This window comes from Pteropus medius, unplaced genomic scaffold (genome assembly GCF_902729225.1).
Source record: "Pteropus medius unplaced genomic scaffold, Ma_sr-lr_union100, whole genome shotgun sequence".
NCBI classification, from domain to species: Eukaryota; Metazoa; Chordata; class Mammalia; order Chiroptera; family Pteropodidae; genus Pteropus; species Pteropus medius.
The window spans coordinates 13166044-13185452 of NW_024344370.1; the positions used below are offsets into that span (position 1 = coordinate 13166044).

The 19409-nt window shown below is 39.0% G+C and overlaps 1 non-coding gene across 1 annotated transcript; it reads right to left on the reverse strand.

Annotated features, from left to right (window-relative positions):
• Window positions 1–650: 650 nt before the first annotated feature.
• LOC120608322 (5S ribosomal RNA) lies at window positions 651–769 on the reverse strand. Its single transcript, XR_005654375.1, has one exon. It is a non-coding gene; the product is annotated as a 5S ribosomal RNA (ribosomal RNA).
• Window positions 770–19409: the final 18640 nt, after the last annotated feature.

Sequence of the window (19409 nt, forward strand, 5' to 3'; positions counted from 1 at the left end):
CTTCTCTGGAACCCAACCTACAATCTTTTATCCAACAACTTTATTACTGAATTATGTGATAGCTTTTCTTGGATATACAAATAAAATGTCTAAACACCAAGACCGTTTTTCTTCTTTTCTAATCCTTTTATCTTTTATTTCTCTTTCTTATCTAACATCACTGACTAGAACCTCTAGTACATTCATAAATAGATGCTGAGATGACAGGCATTTTTGTCTTATTCCTCCTTGAAGTGAATACCATAGTATAACCTTCTCTCCAATATTTTGGTAGATATTCTTTATCAAATATTCCCCTCTTTTCCATTTCACTAAGAATTATTTTGAATTATTTTGAATTGTTCAAGAGCTTTTTCTGCTTCAATTTCAATGATTATGATATTTCTTCTTGAATTAGTTAATATGCTAATTACATGAAAAAGGGTTATATTGTTAAGCCATCTTTACGTTAGCTCCTGAACCCCACTTGGTTCACTCTCTCTCACACACACACACTCTTGTGCACATGCACAAAAATGCATATGTATAAAACTCAAAGATACAGCTGGATTCTGATTTGCAAATATTTTGATTTTTGGTCCTATGTTTATTAGTGATTATTGGTCTGCAAATTTCCTTTTTCTTTTTCTTTTCTTTTTTTTTTTAAAAAATGCCTACAGCACCTGGTATTCCTGGGTGGCCTCCCATCCAAGTACTAACCAGGCCCAACCCTGCTTAGCTTCCGAGATCAGACGAGATTGGGCATGTTCAGGGTGGCATGGCCGTAGACTTCCTTTTTCATATTGACATTTTCTGCTTTTAGCATCAAGTTTATCTGATTTTTCTATCAAAGTTATACAAATTTCATAAAATGAGTTGGAGTGCATTCACATCTTTTTATCATCTGGAACATCTTTTTAAGTATGTTTGATAGAATTCACCTATAAATTTGGAGTTTGAAGTGTGTGTGTGTATACACATTATATGTGTAGAACTTTACAAAAGATTGAATTTTGTTAAATGATTATAATTTTCTGTTTCTTCTTGAGTCAACTTTGGCAAATTTATATTTTTCTAAGAAATAGACTACTTCTTCAAAGTTTTTACATTTATTGATATTTGGTTAGTCATAGTATACTTTTTTTTATTTTTAAATATTTCCTATATATCATCAATGTTTCCTTATCCATTTATAAAAGGACTTATTTGTGCTTTCTCTCTTTCCTGCCCAAATTATGAACAAACTGAAAAATCAAATAAAGGTATAATGAAGGTAAATCAAATATAGAATATTTATATTGATAAAGGCTAGGTTGGCGATAGTAGCTTAATATGGGAGCCAGAATTTGACTAACTGACTGACTGATGGACAGACTAACCAAAATTCCCCAAAAGGGCTGCCTGGGTCAGATCTATGGCATGGAAGGGCAGAGGAATACTTATTCTGACTCCAGAAAGGTTTGTTCTGGAGAAAAAAGAAAGGGAAAAAAAAAAAAGGTGGTGGAGAGAAGAGCTGAATTGAGTAAGCTCAGTTTAGTCCTCTCAAATTTACCAATTAGGTAAATCATCCTACCTTCCTAGGGACAGAATGCATAAAGGAGCATAAGAAAGTCAGTTCTTAGATTCTGGTGAACCTTTCTAGTTTTCAGCTTTTGATTTTATTAGATTATGTTCTCAGCCTCACGTTTTCCTACCTTTTAATTCTTTGAGTTATTCTGTTCTTTTAATATATTCCTAATTCATTAAGTCCTGATTTTCTTCACTTCTAGTGAAAGTAGATAAGGCTGTCAATTATACTCTAAGTAGCTATTAGTTCCTACACACTACCATTATCTATGATATTTTAATTATTGTTTGATTATAAATATTTGTTTCCATCGTTATTCACTATTTGACCTATGACTTATTTAGAAAGTTATTTTTAATTTCCAAAAATATTGTTTTTTAAAAAGAATGTTTACTTGTTTTCTCATTTAATTCTATTGTAGTCAGAGAACTTGGTGTGTACATGCTTTTTTGGTATTTACTATATTCACTAAGACATTCTTTATAATCATTTGTGGTTAGTTTTTTAAATGGTCCTTGAGTCCTTGAAAAGAATTTGGATCTTCCTAGCATACTGTTTCTTTTATTCTTATTTAAGGATTTTTACCTCTAACAGTAAACATTACTTTGTATGATATCGAGTTAGCTACATAAGCTTTCCTTTAGTTAAAATTTGTCTGGTGTATCTGTTGCCATCTTTTACTTTTAACTTTGAAGCTTTTAGATATGTCTCTGGTTTTTGTTTTGTTTTGATTTTCAATCCAATACGATAATCTTGATCTTGTAACAGGAGAGTTTAATCCATTTACATTTATTGAATTATGGACATATTTGAATTTATTACCATCATCTTATTTTGTTTTCTATTTACCCAAAGGCATATTTATCTCCTATTTGTATTCCTTGCCCATTCTCTCCTAGTTTAGAAGTTGCGTATTAATTTTTTTTTTTTTTTAGTGGTTACTTGTAAAGTTCTAATGCGCATACTTACCTTTAAAAGTTTAATCAATTTCTCTCTCTTCCTCCGTAACAATACAGGAACTTAGAACACTTTAAGCCCAATCAGTGCCTCCCTGTCTTGCATATTACTTTTGTAGGCTTGTGATTTTCCCTTGTCTTTTCACCTCTTAATCATACCATTGCTGGCACTGTTATTTTATAGAGTCACTACTAATTTAGATTTATCTCATGCTTACCAATTTATGTGTTCATCATTTCTCTTTGTATCTCACTCCTAATTTCTGGGTCTAATAAGTTAATGAAAAATTCTATGTTCAGCCAAATTATCATTCAAGAGTGAAGGTGTAATAAAATATTTTCTTGGCACATTGAAAATATTATTCTTCTTTTTGCTATTGAAAACTCCATTGTCAGTTCTCATAAGTAATATGCTGTTTCTTTTTTATTATTTCTAAGATTTCCTGTTTGTCTTTTGAGTTATGAGATTTCATTTCAGTAAGTCTAGTTGTATTTCTTTTTACTTAATCTGTTTGGAATTCGTTGTGCTTGTCAAATATGAGGTCTTAGATCTACTTTTAACTCTGGAAAACTCTTAATCATTATCTCTTCAAGAACTGCCTTTCCTCTACTCTCTTTATTCTTTTCTTGGGAATGATGAGTAATATATATAAACCTTTTAATTCTATTCTAAATGCATTTTCACCAGTCTTATATATTTCCCATCACTTTATCTCTCAGCGCTAGTTTCTGGATAATTTTATTAGATCTATGTTCCAATTCACTAATTCTCATTTCAATTGCTTTCAATTATATTCCTTTCTAGAAGTTCTAGTAAATTCTTTTAAAATCTGCCCTTCCTTTTTAAAAATTATTTTTGTAATAAGTTATTTTTTTATATTTCAAATTCCCTATTATATATCTGTAATCATTTAAAACATTATTGTCATAGCTTTTACCCAATGATATTACTAGCTTAAATTACTGGAAACTATCTAATTTCTAATGTGTGTGTGTTTTTTTTTTTTATGTCTACTAATGCACATTTATGGTAGATTGTTTTCCTGTGTATTTTGCAACTATGTGTCATGAGCTCACGTTAAGCAGGTATTAGTCTGTGAAAGTCTGGGAGACTCGGATTTAAGGGTTCATCCCACCATACCAGTTTTGTGTTTGCTTCTGCCAGGAATCTCAGTCATTAGCTCTTTTTATAAAAACTCCTCAGCTTGGGGGTTTCCCAAATAATGTAAGCAGAATATAATCAAATGTCAAACAGGCACAGGTCTACAGAAGGCATTTTTTTCTTGTCTTTCAAGGAGTATCTTGCTAATGCTCAAAATACTGTAGAAAACAAGCAGATTATAAGAACCTTGGTCCATTTTTACCCATGGCTGATATCCTTTCACTTACTCCTTTCTCAATAATCATATGCACCCAAAATGATGCCCTAAGTACTGTTTTTTTCCCTTCTCTCTCTCCAGTAATCCTGAGAATGTTTTCTCCAAAGGAAACTAACTGGCTAAAGCAGTTTCCAAAAAGAGCACAAAAAGAGCAGACCCACAGTCCACTTTAGAAGCGGCAACTTTATCAGCTGCAAGGTGAACATCTACTAGCATATTAATGAGGAAAGTCAACAGGAAAAGAAAAAAAAAAGAGTGAAAATAGAAGGAAGGAGAAAATTGATATCTGTTAGCCACGGACATCAAGCCGTAAAACCACTTTGTGGCTGATACTCTCTCTTGGTTTGCAGATGGGGTCCAGAATTAACCCAGGTCTCCCTGACTCCCTTCTTCAAAAGGAGAGCCTATCAGCCCGGAAAGGGTTACCCAGGATAAATGAGAAATATAGCTGTAAATGAAGGAAAGCTCAAGGCAGGTAAAGGTCGTTTCTCACTGAATCATAGAGGCTGCTCTTTTTGTAAACTCTGCTTTAATCAATTAGCTCCCTCTGGACATACTGCCCCATTTCAGATTTTCATGTCTTACCTCTCTTAACCACACCTTCCCATCCCCCAAGTTTCCAATAGCAAGTGTGCATGTGTGCTGATTCTCTAGGATGAAAGCTAAGACCACAAATGGGGAGGGAGGAACAATTGGAGGAATGGCTTTCGTTAACCTCTCAGTGTCAAAATACCTTTGGCATCCCCTCTTGAAGGCCAGCTATACCTGTGACATAAGGTTGCAAGGTAATGTGAGCCTAAAACTCAGGCCTTCTGATGCTCCAGGACATTTTTAAAAATCATATAGTCATCAAAAAGCTTTACTCCCAGCTGTGTGGAAAGTGACTGTACATCTCTCACTTAATTTTGGTTGCATTACCTCATTCTATACATCATTCATGACAAGCAAGGAACTACAGGGCTCCCTTGGCTAAGTCCTCTTGTCCTTGACCCAGCTCTAATTTCTTTGGCCATTTACTCTAAAAATGTGGTAAGTCCTGTAGCCGAAAGAGATTGCGCAGAAGTTTACATGCAGTGAGCTCTTTCCTCCTTGTCACAACAAGCAAGAAAAGCCAAGGCAAATAAGAATCTTGACCTACTACTATTTTCTTGTCCTTCCCATGGGATCCACAATGACATTACTCTGGCAACTAGGATAAAAAGGGGGAGAGAGGGGAGATTTTTAAAAATGTCTTTGGATGGGCTATTTATGCCTTCCAACCTGGCACTTTTCCTTGAACTTAAAGGGAACACCAAGACAGACTGTGGCGTGACTCCTCTACCCCACGTAAGTGAATACATTTACATTTTCTCAGCTGTTTGTGTTGGGGAAAAGCTGGAAGCCTCCATGTGCTTCAAGGGCCCATCCAGGTCTCAAGTCTGTCAAAAGAGAAATTCGGGGAGCAGGCCGCCTCAGGCCTCAAAGTGGAGAAGCATCCAGCCACGCTCAGGGGAACAGTTCCTGTGCCGGTTTTGTCTTGTTTGTAGACACAGCTCTTCCCCCAGTCTTCAATATTAGAGCTTTGCAATTCTCCTAGGAGGAGATAACTTGAAGCAAAGGATTCATTCTGAATCTGCTAGAGAAGTGGCAATGTTTGGGGTTAAAGTCTGCAAGTATTTGGAGCTGAACCAGGAATGTCAGTCTGCCCCAGGACTCAAACACGATTAGATAAAGGAGACTTTTCAGCCAAGGCTTAGATGCACTCCAATCGTCTATACCCTCTAACCCTACCATAAAACACTGTTAGAACTGAGGGGCTGCAAGATGCTGAATCATCAGAGTTGAGATTAGATCATGTCCATGTACTGTGCACAGACATAAAAGCAAATGTAAACATTTTAGAATGGATTTCAACAGTAAGGATTAAAGCAAAAGGGGTTTTATGTTTAACTAGGAGTTAAGCATAAATGCTATTTCCCCAGAGTTCCATTAATAAAGATTTGCTTCTAAAGTGTTCAGGGGCACTGCACAGACTTTGCTTGAGATCCAGGGAGACAGTAGGATAAATAAGCAAGACACAAAAGCAGCAAAATTAACTGGAATTTCTCCCAAAATATGCAATGCACTTTGAAACCCAAAGAGGCCAGCAAAAAAGATACATATTGCTCTGTTTTAGAAGGACTATGTTTATATTTGCTTAAGAAAAGGGAGCCAGAAAAGCTCACTCAACAAGATCATCTCTTGAGTCCCATTCTCATAGAAGCCAACTAATCTGGTAATTGGAATCACTTTCCATCTACCCATGGGTCCTGTTGAGCCCTTTAATTCTTGTATTATGTAGACCTTAAAACCAATTGCTAGAAGAATGTATCAAAGAAAGTTTCAAAGTCAGCTTAAGGTTAATTTCCCTCAAGAAATTCCTGGCTTTTCTTCTTTTGGTGCCTCCCTGTCCCCTCTACTTAATTGCTTCTGTCTTCCCCCAGCCTAACCCCAACTTGATCTTTCTTACCAAGGTCTGCCCCAGGACTGGCAGAGCAGACAGACAAGCTCTTTAAGAATATAGAGTTTACTATTAATAGCAGTGACACAGGCCACTGAAAGCCAAGGCAGTCAAGTAAGGAAATCTGTCAGCCTGGATTAGCTTTCCAGCACCTGAGAGGTAGGACTTATTTATAAATAAAAATAGACAGCAAAAATGTCTGGCCCCGCATAGGCCCCTGCTGTCTGAGGAGGCTTGCACGGATCCAAGTCCAGAGGCTTTCTCCCAGCTATCCTCTATACCTAGCAGCAAACTCTCATTTTTGAAATTGGAATTAACAAAAAGAAAGCTTGTTTCAGTTCAAATCAAAATCCTTGCTTGTACAGAGTACCATCTTCCATAGACTTCCAAACACTTAAGCAGATCCCCAGTCCTGGACCGGACACCGCACATGTCACAGCATCTTCTAGGATTCGTGTAGCAAAGTAATTGATGAGTTTTTACCAAAGTGTGCTCCCTTGCCTTCTACTTCACTCTCTGGGCCTCCTTGCACCCACCATGGAAGGACCGTGCTTCCTTCACGTGAGGTATAAGCCCTCTACTTCCCGGCCTTGGGAGAATTCCTTTTCTTATCACAGAATGGACTGTAAGAATCAAATCAAAACCTTTAGAAAGGAACCTACATTTTAAAGAGCACTTTGGGGTTAATTTGCTAAGTCTCTGGATTCTAGAAGCTGCACACAGACACTTGTTGCCAAGTTTAGAGGTCAGGTGATTACCAGTATCATTCACTTTGATCAAGCAATAAAATTATAAAATATTTTCACAGGACTCTGTTCTTGGGGCTATAACGGTCTCTGATCCAGAGAAGTTTACAGTACCATTGTACTGAAAATCTACTTTAAAATATTTCAAGTAATGGGGTACACATAACACACATACTGGATTTCCTTAGGAAATGGTGGTCCTGTTTTGTAAGCTAATACAATTGGCCAGAGCATTTCCTTGTGCTATTCAGTCTTTCAATTCTCATTTCTTATCTTCTAATTATATCACCTCCTATTATAAACAATTCTTGCCTTCTAGGGTGTCAAGAGTTAGTACTATTACCTTCTACCTACTAACTACCCATATTTAGCTTCTTTAATCTTTCCCTCAATCAGATTCCCTAAGTCTCCCTCACCTCCGAACTTCTCCTTGCCCAACTTCTCCAAACTTCCTAAGGTTCTATGCCCCAAACTGAGCTTTACCAAATCGAAGTGATATTCCAGATGCTTGTTCACTGAGGATCAGAGACCAGCTGTCACCTCTGCTCTCTGTTACCCCATGACTCAGGGTTCATGTCCCAAAATAGGTCTGGCCTTTCATGCCACCTTCTCTCATTGCAGTCTGGCTGCTGGGTAGCTGTCCGCTATCACCCCAGGTCCCCTTTGGCATAACTGCTTTCCAGGTTTCTTCTCCCTACAAATAATATTCATGAACATTTCCACTAAAGGAGTTCTATAATGCCTTCTACTCTGGAAGAAGAAAGCAAGAAGGAAAATTATTTTAGGCACTTCAGACAATATTCTGGAGAATGTTAACAGAACATTCTAGGCAGGATCTACCTCAGAAAGGATTTGATGGGTTTGTGAAGGGTGACTGTGCACCACACCTGGAGCTACTGAAAGGAAGTTTTCCCCTACTCAAGTCAATTCCCCTGGAGTTGCCATAAGTGTCTCCATCTCCGTGGTGCTTTCGTCTCTCCGCCTCCCCCAGGATCTGTCCTCCTCTCCTTTCTGGGGAGCTCATCTCTGGCAGGTGGCAGGAAGAGTGTCCATGGGGATTCAGAGGCCCCACCCTCCTCCAGGAAGGTGCAGGGGCCCACGCTCTGACCTGGGGAAGTCCAGGAGGCACTCATTTCAGGAACTCCCAGGCCCACAGCATAATCCCTATGGCTTCAAGGGAAAGAACATCCCTATTTTAAGAGGCCCTGGGTAATGAACGCTGCGCTCACCCAGGTCTGAGTCACTGCTCCTCTTGAAGGTTTGTGAAAGATGTATATTTCTCAGCCTTTAGCTTTGCAGGCTCCATTTTCCTCAGCCTCAATGATAAACTGGTTTACCACAAAACGTACAAGGAAGCTGGTGAGGCCATGGTAACTAAGGAAATTATTGTGTCTGGAATTATAATAACAGAGGCAAAGTTAAGAGTTGTATGAGATCTAAAAATAAGTCACTAACCATATCCTACTTCCTCTAACATACATATATAGATAGCTAGAAGAGAAAACCACCCACAGTTCAAAAGAATCAATAAAGAACACAGTGATTAACCACAGCCCACCCTGGCCCAAAGAAGTATTCCTACCCACTTAGTGAACAGACTTTTTTACCCAACGAGAATATTTCCCTGGAAAGTAGTTCATCAAGACAAAACCACTAGGGGTCTCCACATCGGCCACTGCAGCACTAATTGGGATTGAATGTCACGATACATCCGCAGCATTTGGTACCCTTTGTGTAAACCACTGCGAGTGAATGTGAGTTCTTCCTGAAAAAATATGTATTTTTCCCTCATCAGCAAGTTGCTGTTTAAACAACTTTGTGTTTTAATATGAACATAAATAATAATAACAGCTTATATTGGCTGTACATTTACCCAATAACTCACTATCAACTCACTTCATCCTTATGGTAACCATATGAAGTACCCTACTCCCACACATGAGAAAATAGAGGCTTGGAAAAATTAAGAAACTTTACTAAAACTACATGATTTGTAATGTTAGAGTGTAGGTTAGAAGTCAGATCTTCCTAGCTAATCACTTTAAGAACTTAATCACATTCCTATACTGTTGTTTACACGTCAAATTTTGAATCCTAAGGGTTTTGATCCTTACTTTAATGGCAAATTCTCATTCCCCTGGCTAGTTGAGCTGATTCTTCACACATCTAAAATGACTTCAGTTAAAATCCACTTGGAATTCTTTTTTTAGGATGCTGTATTTATTATCACATTTGGGGTGTGGCCCAAAAGCACATCACTGGTTCAGGGAGTCCCAAGCTCCTGAGCTCCCAAGCTCCCTTTCATTTTTCTTCCTTTGAGAAAAATAGTGGCCAGATCTTAAAGGAATGATCTTGGCCCCAAGTTATAAGCTCCCAACTCTTTAGGACTACCTTGGCATCTCTATTTGTTTAGCTGGGCTGCCATAACAAAGTACCACAGACTAGGAGGATAAAACAACATAAAATTATTTTCTCACTATTCTGGAGGCCAAATGTCTGAGATCAAGGTATTGGCAAGGTTGGTTTCTTCTGAGGCTTGTAGGTAACTGTCTCTTCTCCATCTGTTTTCAAACCATCTTCTCTCTGTACCTGTCTCTGTCCTAATTTCTTCTTCTCAAAGACACCAGTCATATTGAATTAGGGCCCACCCTAAGGAACTCATTTTACCTTAATTACCTGCTTTTAAAAACCCTATTCCCAAATGAGTGACTGGGGGTAAGAACTTTGACATATGAATTTGCAGGGGGACATAATTCACCCCATAACAGTATCCCCACAACTTCCTTATACAAAATTGTCTATGTTATGTAATGTAAATGCCTTTGACCCTGACAACCAGGAGTTTAAACCATTAAATGCTTTTGTGTGTTACCTCCCTATAATTATGTAGTTAAGTTTTTCTGTGACCAAACCATAGTTCCTACTCAAAGTGTTAGCAGTATCAATTATATTATCGTTTTCATCTTCGAAAAGATTATGAATCTCGTTTGTAAAAAATAATTATAGAAAATGTTTTTGCCAATTATGAATTACCAATTGCCAACTGGTAAAAACAAATTCTAGATTTTTAAAAATTTATTCAAATCAATAACATCTTCTTAAATTATTATTGTTATACGGCTGGCACTTAAAACAGCATGATCTCTAGTCGAAATATAGCCTAGCATAACTTACCCTGAGCCTCAATATATGTCACAATTCCTGATCATGTAAAGATTCAAAATGACCTGATTAGAAGCAATTCAGATGTACAGAGTTACATCAATGTTAAATCTATCGTTAGGGGGTGTCTACTAGTTGCACATATCACACTAGGTGCATTATATGCATTAAATCATTTATCTCTTCAAAATCCCTATGAGAGATATTATCGTCTCTGCTTTACCAGTGAGTAAACAGAACATTAGAGAGATTAAGTAAATTGCCCAAGGTCACAGAGCTCACAAAGGGTCAAGACTTAAATGTCAAGTCTTAGATGTGAACATTATCTCATCTGACTCCAGAAACTTTTAAAGATATGTAACGCTGTACTCTCAGTGGCTCAGAACTTTTCCTGGGCCATAAAAATATCCAATCTAGATTCACCAACTGTTAGTTTTGGTAAATAAAATAAAAGCATCTCTGTTTCTATGTTTTAGCTGCAAAATAAATCATGGGGTATGCATCATCAGAAATAAAATCTATATCTATCTTTGGGTGGTGATGAATATTAAGGTTATGTAAAAACAATGGACACATTTATTTTTCATAGAAAAAGTTAATTATATTGAGTAAACCTAGTTAGTAATCACAAGCTGCCTTGTAACATCTCTGGGACTACAGTCTTGTGGTCCTTCGAAACACTTATATCATTGTTAAATTTGGTCTGTTTTTGTGCCCTGGCTTCCCAATGAAGACTGTAAATGTGTTGAAAGCAGAAACTCTTTCTTAGCCTTCTCTCTGTTGTCTTGCAGTGCTAAGTGCAATGCCTTGCACAGGGCAGGTGCTTGCTAACATCTAATGATCAGCTTTAAAGTCTTTACAAAATAAGAACCAAGAGAAGCCCATTAAAGGACTTGGTGATGAACACTGAACATGTGCAACAGGATGTCTCAGACATCTGTAAAACTGGCCATGTTGGGACGGCTTGCTTGCTCTGTGAGGTCAGATGTGCAAGCTCCAGAGCTTTGATTATAAACCTTAAATGCCAGAAGGATGCCTGATGGTGGTGGTGAGGCATGTTTTTCTGTAATAATTGAGAAATTCTATTTGTTTACATAAAGTAGGAGGTGTAAGAAATCTTAACAGGTCCTATGTGGGGCCCTCAAGGCAGTCCTAAATAGAACAGGATTCTGCTTGCGGCCCTCAGTCAGTGGCCTGAGAGAAGCCAATAGAAACACCAAGTCAGTTCAAGGCCATCAGTAGAAACAGAAATGCCTTCCTCCTTCCTCCTGTTGCTCAGCTGTTTTTTTTTCTTGGTGGGACTCCATTGTCTCAGCCAAAAAGTAGATTACTGAAGTTACACCAACAGGCAAAGGCAGAGTAATTATATCTAGAGCTTTACTCTAAGAAATACGTAACTAGCTACAACTAACTCCTTTACCTAGAAGCAAAAATTAACAATAACTCAAAAGAACACATAAGCACGCTTAGTAATTTAGACTGAGCCATGGGGCCCCTTGGCAAATAGAAGAGAAATCCTGATGCCAAAGACAAAGAGGTCTTTCTCAAAGGAGAGCATTATCTTCAAAAGATAGAACAGTGAGAACTTGATTAGATGGATACTGGTAGATTTGGTCCCCAGGAAGAAGGCATTGTTCAGGGAGCCTGCTATGAGGAATGGAACTTTTCTTTAGTTTGCCATCTCCTTTCAGTTCAGGACATCTGTCTGCACGTCTGCCCTAGGCCCGTATATTTGTCCCAGAGTGACTCCGGGCACCTCTTCTTGAGCTTTCTACACCTCAGAGAACTAAGAATACTAAAAAAAAATTGTTCAGCTATAGAGAAAAGGCTTTGCGAATGGTTAATAGATGAGATGAGCTTAGGGATTTATTGATCCTTTAAGGAGGCAGAGATACTTTGATGTGGAGTTAGAGGCATTTTAGAAAGCAAACAAGCTCTAGGGTTTAGGAAGTTCCCTTTGAGATGTTCAATAGCTTGGGGCATCTTCAGACTAGCATGTAGCTCTTACCTCTCTGTCTAGGAAACCTTTAGCTGCATCACACCCTTAGGGAGGTTATAAATGCACTGACACCTAGAAGCAGAAATAGAGGTGGAGGGCAATAAAAAGGAAAAGGTCTTTCTGGTAAAACTCCTTTAAATCTGAGTTAGCTTTCCTTGGAAGATACAGATTTGCAGAAAACACTGATTTAGATTAGGCGAGAAAGCCATGAATTTGGAAAAGCAAAATAACCTTAAATAAGAACAAGAAGGCGAAATCTGAGGTACAAAAATATGGCAGAAGATAGAACCTGGATTATCCAAGCCACCACCAGTGATGCTTCTGAATGTACTGTCCTAGTATAGACTCAGAATACAGCCTAGTATAAAGCGTTCCTCCACAACGGCAATTCTAGAAAGTAAAAAAGGACACTAGGGCTCCAGAAGAAGTGAGTCACACCAAAGCCATCACGACACAACTGACCCACCCCTTTCATCAAGGCAGAAATTACTCCATATTAGCCACAGCTTCCATGAGCTCATTAACAAAGATATTGGGAATCTGCTGTTCCTTTAGGAGGGAAGATTGAAACTGTGCCACAAATTACTTCACCCAGAACACTTTAGTCTGATTGGATAGATGGCAATGGGGAAGAAAATCTATCTCCCCATAGCAGTTTCCTTAATCCTGTTGTTGGGAGGGTACTTGTGTGATGGGAATTGAGATGTGTCCTGATGGCCGCCAGTCCGGGAAAAGGCCTCAACCTAGAAATCCTGAAGATCTGGAAAATGTTGAGATACATCCACTATAAGTGAGCAGCTTGGCCAAAAGGCAATTATGGGCTTACACAAACTAAAAGTTCAGAGGCATATCTGGTTCAGTGCATAGATGGATTCAGGACTCAAATAATATGATCTGGACATGGCTTTTTTCCCATCAGTTAGTCCTGCCTTCCCCAGTCTCAAGTCTCACATGATGGCATTGGCAACACAGGCCTCTCAGCCCCTCAGGAGCCCAGCCCAGGAGCAAGAGTCCTGTTCCCAGAGCATCTGACTGGGTCACATGTTCACCTCCGAAACTAGAGTGTGGCCTGGAACATGTGGAATCAGGAGACAGAATCAGGTACACCAAAGCCACACGGACTGACTTAGAAAAAATAGAGTTCAAGCTATGGCTATCATAAGAAGAAAGAGTAAATACTACTTAGTGATAGAAATAACAAAAGCCCACTATAATTAGTGAGCGCTCTTGAAGCTGGTGTTTCCAGAAACCTTTTGTCTTAGCTTGGGTTTCCCCTAGAAAACAAAGCCTGAGATAAAGGACTGCATGTGGGACATTAATTTACAGAGTTGATTTCCAGGAAACAGTTGGGAGCTGGAGTGAAACAGGAAAGGAGGGAAAATTAATGCAAGGTACACTGCAGAGGTATGTAGGAGGAAGGACCCACGAAAGGGGTATTTACTGAGCAGCTACCACTTTCCATTGGTGAAGGGTTGCCCATGGGTGCTAATTCTCAGTTCCGGAGTTGTGCATGCTTGAAAATGGCCCGGTGGGTTCCTGCAGGTGTCCCACCCTGCCAAATCAGAAAATCCTGGAGGCATGAAAAGGGAGAGAGATGGTATAGCTGGTTTCCATGGCAATGGTTAGAGTTAAGGTAGGGCAAGAGGATGTAAGGTGAGCACAAGAGTTAGCCAATGTACCTTTCCTCTTGGATACTTGTTTTGCTTTGTTTTGTCTTCTGCTGCAGGTTAATTTTTACCAAAAATAAACTGTAACGAGAAAACACCACGGGGCTGGGTATGGAATTCTGCGGAACAGCAGGGAAAGACTTTGGCTTGAATCCTTACTCTGCCATCAGCACTGTCATTTAGAGCAAGTCAATCAATCTCTTTGACTATCACCAGTGAAACACAGATATCAATAATACCTACCTTATGTGATTTGGGGGAGTATTATTAGTATATAAAGTCACACCATCTCCTTATTTAGAATATTATTTCATTTTCACTATTCTTAACAAACGAAGAAGATTCCACAAATTTTAAATTGTTGACACAAAAGAAATCAACTTTTATATAGTGCCCTCTGACCATTTCTGCTTCTTTTCAGTCATGAAGTTTGTAATTCACGGTATTTAAAACACTCAATGCCCTGCAGGGTTGAATGGTGTGCCACACCAACAGAAGAGTTGTGAAATGTCATTGAAATTGCCGCAGGATAGACCATCAAGATTTCCCCCAAAATTCTAATTTCTTGAAAATGTATCACCATCATCTTTTAAAACCCACTTAACGATCTAAAATAAGGGAGGGGCTATTTTACATCTAGCCATGTGGTAATGCAGTTTCCAGGAATTTAGAAAAATATATATACCATACATTTGTTATCATTGACAGCAGCCCATATGCCTGAGCATTTGCTTTCCACAGTTTCTGAGAAACATGGTGGGGAAAAAATTGCTTAACCCAAACATAATCCCAGATGCCTGACATAACACTGTAGCCAGGACACTGAGCCATGCAGTTTACCCCTTGGTCCCTAAGATAACACTGTGTCACCTCCCAACCCCCACCCTGGGCTTCCATCTCAGTCCCACTTGGTTTGGTCTCCCTGTTATCTACAGAAGCCTTCTCTCAGGCTCCGAGCATCAGAAAGTCAGTCTCACTACCTTTTTACTTTGAAAGATCCTTGCTTGTTGGGGACTAAAGGCAGGAAGCCACCTCTTCTCTCTCTCTCTCTCTCTCTCTCTCTCTCTCTCTCTCTCTCTCTCTCTCTCTCTCTCTCTCTATCTCCTATCTCTATCTCTATCTCTTAAATTTCCTCCTCAACCAGGCTTTAATCCTAAAGTGATTCAGAAGAAAACCAACCCACCACTGGGAAAGAATAGGCAGAGATGGTCCATACCACACTCCAGACTCCTGTGAAAAACACCCTTAAATGTCCAAATTTCTTTTAGTTCCCAAACTACTTCAACCTCTACATCAAATATCATTATTCAATACAGCTAGAGCCAAATACCCAAAAAGCAACCCGTAGTCTCTACGGGTGTTTTAGAAAATATCTATGGGAAAAAAAATCCCTCTTTGAACTATCCCCACTCATTCCCTAAAGGTGAATTTCATGAATATCATGCAGCCTAAATTTTAAGTCAGGCCATACGAATGCTCTCTCCATCCAGTTGTTCCTCCATCATGGACTAATAGGCAAACAAACAAACTTTCATGTACATGGGAAAGAAACCAACAGGTATGTCATTCTTGTAAGAATTTCTCAGCTCAAATTGTAGAAAAAGAGAAATGGTGGGGATGATAAAAAGATTAGGCAAAAATAATTGAGATAAAGCTTTAAAATAAAGAGCACACTCTAATGCATGGGAGGAGAACGAGGTCACATAGATGAGGACAGGTGGGAACTGGAGCTAAGCGGAGATAAGCACATGTCCTTAAAATAACAGCAACAGCTACCCAACTCAGGCTGCTATGGCCACGGGGGTATGCTGGCCCAATGTTGTCAGGTTTTTCTCTATAATTTCAAGCATGGTTAATCTATGTCTTGCAGTTCAAATTTTTGAGAGAGAAAATATCATTGCTCAGCCTACTCTACACACTATTTCTTTTAGGATCAGGTGCCTACTCCTATTTCAATCATTTATGGCTGGAGGACCCGAGGCGGGTCAGGTCACATGATCTACTGTCTACACTGGAGGAACTTGGAGAGGGCAAGCTGATTTATGAAAGAGAGGGACTGGTATGGCAAAACTTGCTTTTACAGACCTAAAAGACAAACTGTAGACTCAAGACAGCCACACGATGATTTCTACTTGGGAAAAGGATCTTGCCCAAAAATTCCTCCATGTGCAGACAGGTGCTGTATTCACAACTCTGATGCTGTGCTGCTTGTTTGAGCTAAGGTGGGGATAGAGTGTAAATAATGAGGCTTCCTTCACCCTTGCTTCTTTATACTGTTATTAAGGATAAAACAGACTTGGAAAAGAGGAAACTGCTCCAGAAGTATGAATGAAGACGGCTCCAAAACGCCATGCCTCCAAAATGTTACTGCCCCATTCGGAATATGATGCCTGCATCAGGAGTAAAATATTCCATCAAACTATGGCAGCATGCATGCCGGAGTATCCCGCTGCAAGAGAACGGGAACAGTGTCCCCAAAAGAGCGATACAGCTCTCAGCCATGAACACCTAACCCACTACAGCATCTTTGCAAACTCTTAGCTTGGGAAGCTGAGGGTGAAGCTCTGGGGTGAATTAAAATTAGGAGAAAAATAGAAAAGACTTTGGAGATGTACTTCTTAGAGACAGTATAGTCAGGATCTCACTTCACAGACCAAGACGCTGGAGCCCAGTAGGGGTGAATCTAGTATCCTTAAATAGAACATGAGCTATACTTCTAGTCCAGGGTTCTTCAAATGTTTATAGCAGGCTCTGAGTTTGAGGTGGAAGAACCAGAAATAATATGACCACTCAACTATAAAAGCTACATCTTTCTGAGTAGATTTCCAAACTAAAGACATTTTTCACTTGTCAAAAGTGGGCAGTCAGTGCCTTGAAATACAATGACTGAAGGGCAAATGCTCCTTGGCTTGACAGAACCTGTTTATAATTACAGCATTAGCACAGAGACACTTTAATTAAAAATCATGAAAATGATCTTAGCTGTACTATAAGACATGTATTAAAATCCTGGTTCAGGAGCCACTTTCTAGGCAAACTCCCATTTTCAGATTCCTGCCTTTTGTTAAAGGACTTCCTTTAGCCTAATATTTCTTAGGTTTATTCTCTGACCACTAATGACTCTAGCAATATCTGAAAAATAATAAGCCAAAAGTACATCACTCAAACCTGAACAGATAACACTATCCTACCCCTCGTCCAATCAGCTGTGGTTGAGGGACACAGTGCTCAAGCCCTGTGACTGTTTACCTTGCAGGATTTGGGGGAAGGGGGACACTATAATGGTCTGAAGGATCATCTGGCCAAGCCTGCTCATTTTATACATAAAGAAATGAAGGCTTGAAGATGACAAGTGACTGTCCAGGGCCACCACTCGGTGGTGGGAGAGCTGGGACATACCAGTAGCCATTCTAGATGATTACTGCTCAGGAAAAGGAGATGCCCAAATTAAAAAGAGATAATTTTGAAATTACAAATATCATCCTCTATTACGTCCCAGATTGTACTCCTGAAAACACCTAGATACTTGGTTTAAAAGATACAGACAGACAGAACAAAGATAGAAAGACAGAAAAACAGAGAGAGTTAGTTAATTAATCCAGGGCACATGAGGAAGAGAAATACTACATACTATATTCTCTTCTTGGAGATTCACATCACACACTAGGAGATCTGACAACGAAGCCCAGCAGTAAAGAAATCTATTTAACTCAAAACTCTTTTTCCAAGTCACATCTATTAACAACCTACAGACCCAGTGTTCTTGGAAATATACATAGGGACATGCTGGCTTAGTGAAAAGAGAAATGAATTTCAAAATAATTGGGCTGGAAAGTAAAGAAATTGAAACAGTCTGGCTCATGTCAAGCAAGAGTTCAAAAATGGCATCATGTCATCCACATTTTTTTCCCCTGAGTCTTCTACACTTGCAACTTAGAAAGAAATGGGGTACAAGAGTGTCCTTGAGTGGCAAGAATAAAGAGAATAAAACTTTTTCTTTAATTTGCCATTAAGGTTTATATAAAGGAATAGAAACATAGACCCTGCCTTTGCCACTCTTCTCCATGTGTTTTTAAATCCCTACCAGAAATATAATGCTTAGAATAGTATTCACGCATATTTATAACTTCTGTACGATGAACTACCATGATTTTCTTTTCCCTCAAAGCTGGTAAAGTTACATTCCTACCTCAGAAACTGTGAAGAAATCAAATTTGGCCTTTAAATAAACTAATTTGAAAGGTTTAAAAAAATATTAGAGCCTTTAAAAAAAGGAATAGGGGACTTGAATATCCCAAAGTGTGAAAATGCCACATTTTATACTCAAATGATTCAAAATAGATGAACAGAACGCTTCCAAACTTTCTAAAAATACGCACCTTCAGGCAATTAAAAAAAATCAATCTAAAGGGTCATTTATTTCAAGAACCTAAAAGCCTGATTTAGCACTCAAGTGAGCCCCCACAGCTGACTGGATCTGGGAGAACAGGGCTGAAGAAAGGTCATTCACTCCTCCCTAACTCCTTAATGATATGTTTAGCCAGGCTAATTTTAGATCTGTCGGAAGCTTTTGATTCAGTTAACCATAAAGTGTTGGTGACAAGACTGTGGTCAATGGCAGGCGTGGGCTGGGCTCCTTTTGAAGTCAGTTGGTGAGTTCATTCCTGGAAGGAGGGTGTCACTAGGTAGACACAGGGAACTGCCTATGATGCACGTATATCTCCTGGGAGGTCTATTCTCCCCTCCCTGTTTACCTGTCATGGGCAGGAGGCCCGGAGAACCATCAGTGAAGGCATCATCTTGATGATCCTCATCTCATCATCATCTTTTCTACGGATCCATTCAAACTGTCTTATCCTTTGGCTTGGCTCATAGTTATTTTGGTTTGGGTAGGAAGTAGCTGGCTTCGAGTCAACCTGGAGAGGCTGAGGATGTGATCGTCAGTCAGAGGAAATGCTTTAAGGATATCAGAGGTGGATCTGTAGCATAGCTATTCAGGGATAGCGGCTGACTGACTGTCTTTTAACAGGTGCTTGAGCATGGACAAGAAAAATCTTTTTCTTTGGATTCAGAGATGCATGTACCCACACCAGCTTCCAGAAAAGGCACTATTATATTTCACTACCCCTCTGGTTCATATAAGTTCCACCACAGTAATATCCACCCTTTTCTCTACTTTGCTAGATTTTACAGGGAGATTTTATTACCCTATTATTCATTAAAGAGAATTTCTTTATCCCTATGAGTTTTCTATGAATCAACTCAAATCCTTTCCACCCTCTCAAGGTTTACCATGAATGGATTTTATCTGATGCAATATGTGCTTCTGCTCTGTATGCGCTCCATAAAGCTATCTATAGCAAAGAAAATATCAATGTTCTACTCAAGAACTCAACAGCCCAAGTGAGGGGGAAAATGTCTTTAGTACTTTCTCTTACTAGATTTCAACAAAATCAGATGCTGTAGGGAACTCAG